Source organism: Bacillus rossius, chromosome 6 (genome assembly GCF_032445375.1).
Source record: "Bacillus rossius redtenbacheri isolate Brsri chromosome 6, Brsri_v3, whole genome shotgun sequence".
Classification (NCBI taxonomy): domain Eukaryota; kingdom Metazoa; phylum Arthropoda; class Insecta; order Phasmatodea; family Bacillidae; genus Bacillus; species Bacillus rossius.
This window is the reverse complement of record NC_086334.1, coordinates 83413102-83427922: the sequence shown is the minus strand read 5'-3', so window position 1 is coordinate 83427922 and position 14821 is coordinate 83413102. Positions and strand designations below refer to the sequence as shown.

The following is a 14821-nucleotide window of genomic DNA, read 5'->3' as shown; positions in this document are numbered from 1 at the left end:
GACATTCCAACGAAGGTTTACATTTAATTTACCCTTAGCTCATTCTTACGTAATAACTTGGTGGTCTTGTGGCATGAAATACCAGTTCAGGCTCGATCCCCGAGAAGACTGGGATTTCCTGAGCACCAAATCGGTACGCAAGATTTTTGTAGCCTACTTTAACTTGGAAGTCCCATCGCATTAAACCAAAATAAACATACCCTTGCAACACACAACTAAAAAAAACCTTACAGATTAAACATTGCATTTGAAATACTATAGTTATAATAGGGTTTTTCGTGGTCTTTAATTTTAATTCCTTAAAACGGCACCCCATTAAAGCGACCCGTATTCAATTCCCAACGGGCCAAACACAGTAAACGTGAATAATGTGTGCTAAACGTGAATAATGTGCGGAATAATTTGTTTTTTAAATGTTTTAATAGGTACCTATACATACATACCACAATTTTAACAGAACTATGGTGAATTATTTCACCGCTGTCTAACTTACTTATTCTCATGTTATGAGCCAACTTTTTTCCTCAATTATGTTTCAGTGTTTATTTTCTAGCATAGTTGTGCTTAGCTGGTAACTAACAAAGCTGGGAAGGTCTATTTCTTTTTTAGAATTTTCATTCCATATGTCTATTGCAAAGATATAGGGTAAGTTAATTTTTCAAGTTTTTAAGCTATTATTATAATAGTGAATATTTTTTATTTATTTCTAGCAAAGGTTATGTCATAGTTAGTATTAATAAATTAGAATTAAATTGACAATTTCCCTTAAAATTTATATCATAAAACTCCCTTGCCTCATTCTACTTAGGCTACATACAAACGTTTTAACATTTAAATTTAATATTGATATCAAACGTAAAATTTTATTTCTATGAAAATTAACTCATTCCACTCTCTATTATTTTGACATTCTGTATAAGAAACCAGAATATAACATTTAATGTTAGTAGTATAGGAATGACGGAACTGGCGCAGGCTTCAGGCTGTGGTGTCTGTGGTGTTTTCCGCCATCTTGGATTGTGACGTCACGGCGGCCATCTTGGATGGTTGCGACCTTGACCTTTGACCTTGACCTTGAATTTGATCCTCAAAAATCGCCAAAATCCGCCAAAATTGGGCAAAAATTGCCCAAAATTCCTCAAAATTTACATTTATGTGGAAAAAAATTCCGCCAAAAATTCTCAAAAAATTCCACAAATTAAAAATTTCTCTTTTCGAGGGAAAAATTCCCGTTTCGAGGGAAAATTTCCCGTTTTTAGTCCTTAAAAATCCCAGCGGCTAGAAATGTCCATATAGAGGCTTAAGCATCCATGTCTACAGCCTCTGATAAGCCTCTGACATCATCATGGAATATGTCATTTTGAATAAAGACGTCACCATTGCAATTTTCGTTACAGCCGCCATCTTTAACTTTTTTATTTATTATCCGATTTTAATGGAAAAAAATTTAAAATTTATAAAAAAATTCAATTAATAAAAATTTAATAAAAAATATTTAAAAATCATACATTAACGACACGGAGCTCGGAGTCCTCAGTTCGAACCCGACGAGCGCAAAAAAAAAAATAAAAATGACGACCAATCCTTCCCCCGTGGTGGGTGCTAGCAGACTGACTCCCACCACTTTTTTTCAAAGCATATATATCGTCACCTAGTATGACGTCATGTCCGCCATCTTGTCTTCGATGCTGGAAGCCATCATCATTGTATCGTCGGCGAGAGTGTGCTGACGCCATGTTAGTTTAATTCTTACCCGCTAGAGTGCAGTAAACATTTATTACCGAGGTGCCCCCGCCATCTTGAAATTTGACCGCCATCTTGAAAATCCGTAAATATTTAGCTAGAAATTCGGGAAAAGTTCCAAAATTCATTAAAAAAAATCACTCATTAATTTACATATTGATTTGATCCGCTCCTTTCCTTGGTTCGATCTCAGAACGAAGCTAAAAATAAATTTAATTTAAATATCAGAAAAGTGTCAGGTTCAAGGAATTAAACACCACAAGTTCTTTTACAAACATAATATTTATTACATAATTTCTATTCTACTACAGGATCAGTTGCAAAAGCCAGCAATCTTATAATCATTAGTTCCGCATCGGTGTGAAATGACTAATTCTTAGCTCCAATCGGCTTATACTAGACAGAGACCAACCAGAACCTTTACTGACATAGTCCTCCTCTTCTTGACAAAGTTTCTGGATACCGTGTTTAACAGTTTGCTTCACATCGTCCGAACTGTAAATTACTGCTGCCGATGTCTTGAATGCACACGTCTTCTCTTTGTCATCAAACGGATATGGCTTTCCATATATACAGTCCAACCACAAGTTATATTTCAAAGGTCCGTTTGTTGCTACGTCATCAGTAAGCTGATTGATTATGTTCTGTCTGATATCATCAAGAAAATTACAAATGTCTTTCGACTCACCTAACGTATTTAGATAATAGTAGTCTTTCAATGTTCCACGAAATGCAGACTGCACCAAGTAGAAGCCATTATCATTCACCTGCAGAGCACCGATCACAGTCTTAGGTTTAGTTCCATGCCCAGATGCCATAGCAATCGGTTGCTGCGCATCTGTTTTCTTGCTTGTACGCTTACGAGTCTCCAATCTAAAGCGAGGAGTCGAAATTTCTGAAGGTAGTTCAGCAGTAGGTGCACGAACTTCACCTTTACAGTTTTTCGAATGTCGTCGCAAATTATCAATTCGAGTAAACCATTCATAACACTCATCACAGCGAAACTTCATGCGAGAAGGATTCTTCATGCATTTGCTCCGCTCATGTCTTCGTGCATCATGGGAAAATGTGAACGACGTATCACAGTAGCTGCAAGGATACCGCGGTGATGAAGACGAACCTTTCAGACTCGATCCAGATACTGACGTTGTCGCCGACGTACCATTTCCAGGCATGCTCTTATACACATCGACGCATCGTTGTTGCACCGATACATTTACTTTCTGCCGCGCAACAGGTCCTTTGCATGTCTCCAAGTGTTGCTGCAAATTAGCATTTCTTGTAAATTGCTTGCGACACTTAATACAGCCAAACATTTTTCGATAAGGGTTCTTAGCACATTCTCTATTCTCATGTCTGCGCGCATTTGAAGTTCTAGTAAATGATGCGTCACAGTATTTGCACTGACGCAATGTACGCTCTTCATTAGTTGAAGAATCCATTGCTGACGATGAAACTTCGGATGATGGTGGTATCACATCTGTTGAAATCTCCTCCAATGTTGACGCCGTCGTTGCCAACGGGATCTCCACCGCCGCCGTGGTCTCCTCTGCAGTCGGTATCGGGATCTCCGACTCCATCATCGTTGCTGCCATCGAGGTCCCAGCTGCTGTCGGTAAACATTCTATTCCGGTCGACATAACTAAATCTCACGAAACTTAATGGAGAGAGCACGTCCGTACTGCACCGCGACCAGAGGTGAACTGCGGGACCAGTCGTCCGAACCTCGCTTATATACCCGCGGTCTACTGGTATATCTCATGAGTCAAAATAATGTCTGTATTTAAAATTTTTTTATTAGGTATCTAAAAATTGTAGAAATAAAAAGCATACGAGTTCAAGTTTTACACATTTATTTATAAAAATTACACAAATACATATTAGGTTAAGGAATCAAGCATTTTCACAAGCAAAGTCTTTAATGCCGCACGAACTGACTCGTCGACTCCGGTTCCAACTGGTTTGTCGACTCCGGTTCCAACTGGTTCGTCGACTCCGGTTCCAACTGGTTCGTCGACTCCGGTTCCAACTGGTTCGCAGGCCACAGGATCAGGAACACAGGTTTCCAGCTGGTCATCTTCTGCGACGTTGACAACTCCGACAAGACATGGTCGGTGACGTCTGTGACCACGTCTACGCCTGGGCTTTGGCTCAGTGCTAGTTGGGACAGATTCACTGCCTGAACTGCGACGACGAGACACACACCGTTTGGACGTCTGCGTAGAAGCATCACAGGTCGCAACAGGTTGCAACTCGTCCATGTTTGGTGTTGCACGTGCAGACGAGGCGACTACCTCAGCGATGCTAGCAGGAAGGATTGTGTGTGGTCTCATGTGATAGACGGCACAGTTTCCAGGTTCGCAACAAGCTACCAGCTGCTGAGTCGGTTCGTAGGACACAGGAAAGTGCGCAAACTGCCAATGCTGAGCACCTCCATCACAGGTTTCTGTATATGTACGTAGATATCCGGAATCCCAGTAGCTGTACTCGACACTGCTGAAGCTAGGTCTTGCGCTCACGTACACGTTAGCAGGATGAAACGTAAACATCTTCTTGCAGGTCGAACGTCAACTGATTGATAGAGCATGGTTTTCGAGCTATTTATAGTAAAAAAATAAAATTCAGGTGTGCCAATATTTGACAAAAAAAATCGGGTTTGACAATATTTAAAAAAAAAAAAAGTTATTCGCACTGGTGCGCGTGCCATTTCTGCATTAGCTGCGAGTTTGTGCAGGCACAGACACGTTCAAACTTGTCACATGGCTGCATGTCGTATATTGCACTAAGCTTGCGCAGGGAAGGACAGCCGTAGTCGGTCTGTATATCTACGATTTCAGCTGCTCCAACGTCGCACAGTTCTCGTAGCCATTTCTTCTGTTCAGGTCCGGCAACGTAGATTATTTCGTTTTGAACTAGTAAATCTCCAATAGTGTTTTTCACTTGGTGGTACGGAATTTTTCCTTCGTCCCACTCCAGGCCATGGTAGTATTTACATAGCCATTCGTTCGACCGTTTGCTTTTTTCGTCTAGTAGTTTCCACGGATACGGAGGTCGGAAGCTGCGGGTTCGAGTCTTGTCTCCAGAGGTGACGCTAATTTCCTTGAGCACGAATCCATTTTGGCTCTGGAAACCTTGCAGGTTGCAGTACATCTTGTTGCTAGCAATGCTCGGTCGTAACTAAATTATTATCGAAAACGAAACAGTATTTATGTCAGGATTTTCACAAGTTTGTCTCGACAATTGTACGAAGCAAGCCGATCGTGAAGTATCAGACAAAAAGCATAGGTGTTTGGTGGAATATTTCCGCTAGTCGTTATCTCGATCCTACAGTCGATGATGTTTGAATTTATTCGATCATCCTGTTTGGAAACGTCAAACACCATTAACGGTGCCTTGTTCTTGAAACTGTCAGGACTCAGTATCGGTGACTGTCTCTGCCCATAGTAAGCTTGCTGAAACTTGGCATACATTTGATATGCTAGAAGGAATCTTCCACTTTCAAAGTCCATGTTCATGTCAACGTACGGATAACTTTCGCTGTTTAAAAATATTTTTACATTACGTATTTGACAGTTATCGAATACGGAGCGACTTACTCCTGCATTGAGCTGTCTTCCGGTCTGAAGCCCGACGATGATGTATCTTGGTTTTTCCGTAGCGAAGCTGGACTTTACTATCCAATTGATACGCTGACTATGAGGCAAGCCAGGATAAGTTTCCAGGCTCCAGGATCGGAATGGCACATCGAAGTTCTTGCCATTTTCTATGTTCTTCAACATCTTGACTCGTTCAACGGTGCTCACTTGGATGTGGGGCAGCATCCACTCGATAGACTGTAGTGTTAGCGAGACATATTGAGGGTTTTCTGCAGCGGCGACAATTGCATTAATGTGCGTGTTGGCTAGAAGCAGTACGAGCTCTTGTTTCGAATTAATGATTATATGCTTGTAGTCCTCAGCGAATCCAAGAAGCATGGACAGAGGAACACAAACTTCGAACTTCCCTTCGGCATAAACCGGAAGCTTATATTCATCCTCGAGAGCCCAACCGGCAATCTTTGCAGCAGTCAGTTCATTTGGCGTGAGCGAAAGGTAATTTTTCATAGCAGATGTTATGCCTACATCTCTCGTCTGGTCTACCTCGACACCATTGAGTACATAAGTAATGCGCTCGATTAGGTGAAGAATACCATTGCAGGATATTGACGTCGTTGTCGGATGCGTACCATCCGCTTTTGTAAGCGTGCCTCTTATACGTAGAATTGACTGCGAAGGTAAAGTACAAATATCTTGGTGCTGTACTGCAATGCGTACTTCCGATGGTAGTGCGTACGGTCCGAGCAGGAAAGGCTGGTACTCGTGCAATTCCATTTTCGTAATGCTGTCATCAAAAATGACTGGATCTTCCACGTTGAGGATTTCGTCTTCCATATTTATTCGGCACTTGTCCAATACTGAGAAGATACTTTATGTTGTCAGGTGTTAATGCACCGATGTCTGGTAGAGAACTGTTCTTGTTCACGCCAATACGATTTCTTTTATAACTGTTCGGTGTTACGAACTTTATGCCCATCGCTTCAAGTGCAGACGTAATGTAATTTCTTCGTCTTGAAAATTCACCAATCGTCCTCGCTGGTCAACGATTCGGACGACGACTTCGTGTGCGCACTTCACGACGACTGGAACGTAAATGATACTTTGCGGTACTTCGACCAGTTTATATCCTGGCGGGACCATCGGCGAAAACTCGTGCAGCATGTTGCTTAGTCTTCCGTTGAGATACGTTCCACTTGCCAAATTACAGTTTATTCTTATGACATTCACAGGCAAAATGTTTACTGCGCGTGTAGATTCGTACGTTCTCCCCGTATCATAAACCTTTGATTCGAATCCGAGCATCGTACCTATGGTGCCAGGTTTCGTAAAGTCGACATTTTCACTGCATGTTAGAATGCTTTTTTGAGTGTTTGGATTTCCACGCAGTTGAAAGTCTACATCCTGTGGTAACATATCCCTGATGTAATTTGCAATGTCGTCAATTTCGTAAGAGCCAACAGGTAACTGTATTTCATGAGCGGTCCCATCGCTTTTCAGGAAGCAGATCTTGCAATTTTCTTCGTCAATGTTCGGTATGGCATTATACGTTTGAAAATCTACGAGTCCGATACACCATTCTCCGTCTAAATCCAGAGGCGGGAAATGAACCGCCCGCAGCTCAGATGCGTGACCTGTCAAGGTAAGTGTTATCGACATGACTAATAATTTATCATCACTGCACAACCTTTAAGTAGCAATTTTTTTTATTTGTCAGCTAATTTTTTGTTTGTTAAAAAGCGAAGACACAAGTGTCCGCAGTTTGTTTGATTAGGCTTCTGTTCCGTTTCGTAATTGTAAAACAACGTAGTGGACCGGCCCAGGTACTGTCGCAGTTCTGGCGGAGGCCGTAAATTACCGAAACTATCGTAGTACTCGGTCATTTTTCCAGACTTTACATAGGCTACCCAGTGCGTGCCGCGACCCGACGACGTATCTAAATTAATTATGGCGCACTCACGTGTCTTTGGCTTGCTGGGCAAAGTGTCTCGCATAAACACGCCGCGGAAATTTGGTATTTTCAGTTTGCGTGCGTACTTTATTAAATCTACGTTGGTGAGCGGTCGTTTCGGTAGGGAATTTAGGATTTTTTCATTCGTTTCTTCCTCATGCCTCGTCCTGTCTTGTGAGGATGCAAGTAGAGTCCTGCACCGTTTTTTTACCGATGGCAATGGCTTCCATGTTGGCATTGTGTCGCTGTGCTTCTTTTAACTGCTTGCGCTCATTCTTCGAAGTGTTGACTGCCCGCACTATACCACTCGTTGCACCGATAAGGCCACCGAGAGCACCCAATGCAGGCAAAAGCAAAGGAAGAAATCCTCCTATAATCTTCTTGTCGAGAGTCTGTAATTTTTGCTTGGCTTTTTGCACGCCTGCACCGATCTTGCGCTTCTTGGTCTTGCGTGAGTTAGTCTTTGACTTGATGGAGCTGGCTCGACAAGCACCCAGTCCTAATTTCGTCTTTGCCTTCATGATTTTAGATACGCCCCACGCTGCGATTTTCTCTCCGAGTCCCGCGTTCGACGATTTACTTATATCTTCGGCTTCCTGTGCCAGTATCTGATCTGCTCTGTGCCTGGATTCCAGATCCTTGCTTAATGAATATGCGATATCGTGCTGCTTGCACTTTTCGTCGAGAGAATTAATGCCCACGTCACCTCGAGCTAACCTTTTCGCTAGTTTCGTGCCGGGGCCGCAAAATCTGTAGCCGGGAATGTGTAGCTCGAATGGTAGGTTGTTTATCAGCGAGTTTACGAGTCCCGCGCCGACGTATTTTTTGTTCTTACCTCTTCGAGTCATTACGCACAACTGACCAGAAAGTATAAATACGCTTCTTTTATACAATTACTTTAGTACAATGCAGGTCGTCAAGCAAGATGTTTGTTTGCCCGTGCGCATTACGCAAGACGATGTATTTAGTGCACGTGAATCATGACATGGCTTACTGTTGCCTTCTGCCGTACGTTGCATAATGGCGGGTCCGTCCAACTGTGGCAAGACGTGTGTTTTACTGGAGGAACCAAATGGTCTTCGGTTCGAGAATGTCTACTTGTATTCCAAGTCGTTGCAACAGCCAAAGTACCAGCGCCTAGCAACTGTTCTACGATCTGTGGATGGTCTGGAGTATTTTCCGTTTAGCGATAATACCGATGTTGTACCTCCAAGCGAAGCAAAAGCCAATTCCGTGTTTGTTTTCGACGATGTAATGTGCGAGAAACAAGGCATAATACAAGAGTACTTTTCCATGGGCAGACACGCCAAGGTAGACTGCGTTTACCTGTGTCAGACGTACAGTCGTATTACAAAACATCTCCTACGAGACAACGCAAATGTCATAGTTTTGTTTCGCATGGACGAACTTAATTTACGCCACGCTTATGATGATCACGTAAACACCGACATGACATTCCAGGAATTCAAAGACATGTGCTCCTTGTGTTGGAAAGAAGAACACGGATTCCTAGTTATTGTCAAAGACTGGCCTCTATATAAGGGCAGGTACAGACGAGGTTTCGATCAGTTTATCACCAAACATGAGTCATAGCATTTCGAAATTCGGTCGTAGCAGTCGAGACTTACGTACTGCTCTCAAGTCTCATGACGACGTTATCCGCAAATACATTTCGCTACTGGCTCAAAAAATAGACGGGGTGAAAAAGGAATTACTTGAGTACCTCGTAGCCATAGACCAGCGCGTGGAAGCTTCGGATTCTCGCATTCGCGACATGATCGAAGTTTCGAATGCACAAAGACGGGACGATCTGAGGACTTTTCAAAGTAGTCTGAAAGCATCACTATCTCAATCGTCAACAAATTCAGATTTGGCCAAACACAAGAAAGAAGTTTCTGCGAACGAATAGAAAAGTATAAAAGGAGGTCTTGCAATAAGTTTTCAGCCAGTACAATGTCGGACCTGGCCAGTGACCTTCATCGAGCTATACAGTCTGTTCGCGAAAAATATTTACTTGCTAGACGAACCAGACTTGCACGTGAGATGGAAAATGAGGAGATATTTAAACCAATCACTAGTCGCCTCGACGAACTTAAAAACAAGGAAGAACCAGCCTTCATTGTGAAGACAGAAGTTGAAGATGAAATGCCGACTGTAAAGAAGAGAAAGTATGAACCAGATCGAGAAGAAGAGGACTTAACAAGTACAGAGTCCATGCACAAGAAGAAAATACCGAAAAAGGGACATCAAGTTAATGCAATGGTCCGACCATACCTGATATCGTTTACGAGCCGGAATAATGACACGACCTACGGAGTGTACAGAAAACATAATAAATGGTTCCTCGGTGCTAAAGAAATAGACTTTCTACCAGGAAATATCGTGCGCGTAGCAGAGTTCAAAACGCGCGGGACTCCGGGTCTGTACGAATTGCTGTTTCGCAGGGAGCCTAAAGGATATTCTCACAACGACTTACAAGAGTACAAAAAACTGCTAGAGCTAACCAATGCACATTTTCGCGATAACGATCCAGATAGTGGTGTATATAAAGACGTAGATCATGAAAAAATCGACATTCTCGCTAATCTCTTCAGTGAACTAACAATACATGGCGAAGGTTTAAAAAAGCTAGAAAGTGGTCAGATATTTGACTATGTATATTGGGACGACCCTAATGAATTAGTTGATCGCCTTAGAATTCTACATGCATCGCTTAGTGTAGGAAACTATTCGCACATCAACGAAATAGTCTCCATACTTGAAGAACTGAAGGAAGCCGGATACATACAATGAGTCGAACCGGAATCGCTCGCGAACTTCATGCTCCTGCTAGACGGAAATACCTTCGTCGCAAAGTCATAGTTCGTGGAATTGATGATTTATTCCAGGCGGACCTTGTTGAGATGATACCATATTCCCGATTGAATAAAGGTTTCAAGTACAGGGTGGCCACTCACCGGGAAAACCGGGAAAACCGGGATTTATCAGGGAAATCACGTTGATCGGGAATTATCAGGGAAATGTCAGGGAATTTTTTTAATAACCGGGAATTTTTTGTGTCATGTATATTTCCCTGCCAACCATTACGGATTTTCCGTAATTATTACGGATTTAACACAATATTACGGAATTACGGAACATCGCTGGTTTATTACGGAAACGAGGCTTTGTGCTGCTGGGTAACGGAAAAAAAAATTCCGTTTCTGGTGTGCGTGTTTCGTGAACGCAGTTCTCAAATACATCACGTGGTTGCGCAGATAACGGAACTGATAAATGTGCGCATGTACTGTCTAAATAAGTAGATTAATTGTTGTGTTTTGTAATAGAAATGGTACGGTATTACGTCCGTTGTACGATACAACTAGTACATATTCTCGGACTTTTCGTCTGTTAGCTACTTACATCACGATAATTTTTGTACGGTACTTTGGCTAACCTGTCTTGTGTTATTTACTTTGTTGAAAGCCATTTTTTTTACAAAGTGTTTTTGTCGTGTGTACAGACGTGAAATCTTTTTATGTCGTTCGATAGTGTTGTGTTCTTCAGTGCCGGTTGTAGAAATGAAGCGTGTGACAGAACAATGTGTATCTGAGTCAAAAAAAGAACGTTATTCTTCAGAACTTTCGACCAAACTATATAAAAGAATGGCCATGCTTGTCATCATAAATGTTGTGGAACGCCACGCTTTTTGTAATGTATGCACGTGTGACTTTTCGATTGCGCATGGTGGAAGGGATGACTGAGGACGGCATATTGAATCAAAGAAACATGCAGAACATTTTAAAGCCGTGACGAGCAATAAATCTATATCGTCGTTTTTCGCTACATCTGAAGAAACGAAAGTAACAAATGCAGAGTTATTGTTTACAAGTTTTTTGGTAGAACACAATTTACCGATAGCAGTAGCCGATCATTCGGGTAATTTGTATAGAGCTATGTTTCCGGACTCAAAAATTGCACAGAAATACAGACGTGCGAGAGCAAAAACATCTGCCTTAGTGGAGTATATGGCTGGTGAAACTAAATTGAAACTGTTGAATCTTTAGTAAGTTGACCATTTGCTTTAGCTACAGATGGGAGTACTGATTGTAATGCAGTGAAGATTTATCCATTAGTTGTTTCACAACTAGAAATGTTACACTTCAAAAATGAATTAAAGAACAGTTATCAAAAGTTGTGTGAAAAAAATGTTTGAGCACTCGCCACTGAAATACCCCATTACATAAAACAAAACACAGACTGCATGTCATTGAACGGGACGCTATAATGTAAAGTGACATATTTAAAATGTATTTGTTATTTAACGAACTTCCGTATGTATATAATGAAGAAAATACAGCAGGGTGCTAAAATATGAGTAATCTCTTTCTATAATATATTTTTTCATCAAAAGTATGTTTTTTTTTGGTAATTGTAAATATCAGGGAAATTTTGAATTTTTAATCAGGGAAATCAGGGAAAAATCAGGGAATATTTTTGGTGACTGTGAGTGGCCACCATGAAGTACATGTTGACAGTCATCGATGTTTATAGCAAGTTCGCTTGGGCTAGACCTGTCAAATCAAAGACTGCAACTGACGTAGCCAAGGCCATGAACAATATTTTGGGTGATGGACGTGTACCGTCGCACCTGCAAACGGACCTCGGGAAAGAATTCTACAATGCAACCTTCAAGGCTTTGATGAAGAAGTATGGCATCAAACACTACTCTACATTTAGTAACGTCAAAGCCTCCGTTGTCGAAAGGTTTAACCGAACTTTGCGTTCCAAGATGTGGCGGCAGTTCACGGCTAACGGAAATTACAAGTGGCTTGACATCTTGCCGAAACTAATAAGCGAGTATAATTCCACGGTGCATTCTACCACGAAAATGAAGCCAAAGGACGTAACGGACAATCGCTTGCTTCAAACAGTTTTTCCCAACACGAAGAAGAAAGATCCACGAAAGCGTAAAGCTAACGTCGGTGACATTGTGCGAATCTCCAAGCAGAAAGGTATCTTCGAGAAAGGTTTCACTGCAAACTGGAGTCCCGAACTTTTCCGTGTGACACATGTTCGTGAATCAGAGCCTAGGACCTACTACCTCGAAGATTTGGACCACAAACCTATCCATGGAGGCTTCTATGCCGAAGAGATTCAGCCTACGTTGTATCCCGATACGTACTTGGTGGAGAAGATTATAAAACGAAGAAATGGACTGTCATACGTCAAGTGGTGGGGCTTTCCACCTCGCTTTAATTCGTGGGTAGCAGATGCAGACGTCGAGAAATCCACAAGGCTTTAGTAATTTGTCTGTGTATTTTTTTTGTACTTGTAGTAGTGTAGTATGTATGTAATAAATTTTTTTTTTAATAGAACTTGCGGTGTTTTTATTTTCTCAAACCTTACACATTAGTGGTACTTTTTTTAAATTAAAGTTGTTGTTTGGTATCATCCAGGGATCGAACCAAGGAGCTTAGTCGATCTAATCAGTCAGTATATAGATTACAAATTTATTTAATGAATTTTGGAACTTTTCCCGAATTTCTAGCTAAATAATTACACGATTCCAAGATGGCGGCCAAATGACAAGATGGCGGGTGTCGCAGCAATAATAAATGATTACTGCACTCTAGTGGGTAAGAGTTAAACTAACATGGCGTCAGCGCACTCTAGCCGACGATACAATGATGATGGCTTCCAGCATCGAAGACAAGATGGCGGACATGACGTCATACTAGGTGACGATATATATTCTTTGAAAAAAAGTGGTGGGAATCAGTCTGCCTGCGTCCACTGTGAGGGAAGGATCGGGCGCCATTTTTAATTTTTTTTTTGCGCTCGTCGGGTTCGAACTGAGGACTCCGAGCTCCGTGTCGTTAATGTATGATTTTTAAATATTTTTTATTAAATTTTTATTAATTGAATTTTTTTATAAATTTTAAATTTTTTTCCGTTAAAATCGGATAATAAATAAAAAAGTTAAAGATGGCGGCTGTAACGAAAATTGCAATGGTGACGTCTTTATTCAAAATGACATATTCCATGATGACGTCAGAGGCTTATCAGAGGCTGTAGACATGGATGCTTAAGCCTCTATATGGACATTTCTAGCCGCTGGGATTTTTAAGGACTAAAAACGGGAAATTTTCCCTCGAAACGGGAATTTTTCCCTCGAAAAGAGAAATTTTTAATTTGTGGAATTTTTTGAGAATTTTTGGCGGAATTTTTTTCCACATAAATGTAAATTTTGAGGAATTTTGGGCAATTTTTGCCCAATTTTGGCGGATTTTGGCGATTTTTGAGGATCAAATTCAAGGTCAAGGTCAAAGGTCAAGGTCACAACCATCCAAGATGGCCGCCGTGACGTCACAATCCAAGATGGCGGAAAACACCACAGACACCACAGCCTGAAGCCTGCGCCAGTTCCGTCATTCCTATACTACTAATGTTGTAATTATAAGGCATATGGAATGAGTGGTACCCATTGTGGTTGGATCCTGAGTTGCGACTTATGGGTAGCCGCCATACTGTCAGGGTGACACGAATAATAACATACAGATTTCATTGATGTAATAAATTCGAGTATTCCACCAAACCGATCCCAAGACCACTAAAATTAGCTTCCAAAAGATAGTTTGAATCCAGGGCCTTAAAATTTTTACAATGGCTCACCAGTCAGTCAAAACATTCACCTATAACATTATCGAACTAAATTAAATATCATTAGAACCATGAGGTATAGAAATCACCTTCCAAAAGAACCAGTTTATGATTCGCAAACGCATGCAGACAGACAAGTAATTGTTGTCACGTAGATTTGATTGTTCGATCATTACAAATAATTGAATTGTCTTAGTCGGATTTGTAGTGGTTGGAAGTTGTTGCCAACTTGTGCTTTTATGTACAAATCTTTGTTTGCGAGTGTGAACTTCGTTTCTATCAATTATTTAAAGCGAAAATTGTTATGGCTTGTCAACCAAATATTTTCACCAGTCACAGACCTGGAAGCCCTATCGATATCAAACTCGTGTAGTTAAAAATACTTAGTCGTCGTTAAACTAGTGTTAAATTTTTGTCGTACGTTTTTGTAACAGAAAGTATTTGCTCAGTAACTGAAAAATGGTTCTAAAGTGATGCCAAGAAAAAGTTCATTTTCTGGACAATATCTGAGGAATCAACTCCAAACAATACATTATGCTATCTTTATCAGTCTATTTTAAATAGCTAGCGCACCCAAATAAACTTGTTACGCGATCTTGAATACATCAAATTGGCAAGTTTAGAGTAAAGAATTTTTATATCACATTTTATTGTTCAAATCGTAATAATCCTTATAAACTAAAAATCTCGGCATAAGTATGAAAGTAAAGTTTATAATTCAAAATAGTTATTTGTGTAATCACACGTGTATTTAGTCAATTTAGAGAGCTTTATAAAACTTATTAAGGCTATGGCATTTTATATGTTTGATACTGGAATGATAACAGGATATTTATTTTAGTCTACTGATGCCATCAAATAATTTGTCTTCGCAGATTTTTTTCGAGAAAAT

At 40.8% G+C, this 14821-nt stretch overlaps 2 protein-coding genes across 8 annotated transcripts in view; one reads left to right on the top strand and one right to left on the bottom strand.

Moving 5' to 3' along the window:
* Positions 1 to 14821, top strand: part of LOC134533340 (multidrug resistance-associated protein 1-like) — a 180125-nt gene that overhangs the window by 67931 nt on the left and 97373 nt on the right. The window lies entirely within an intron of this gene.
* Positions 1 to 14821, bottom strand: part of LOC134533339 (uncharacterized) — a 176104-nt gene that overhangs the window by 92689 nt on the left and 68594 nt on the right. The gene's annotated exons all lie outside the window — the stretch shown is intronic.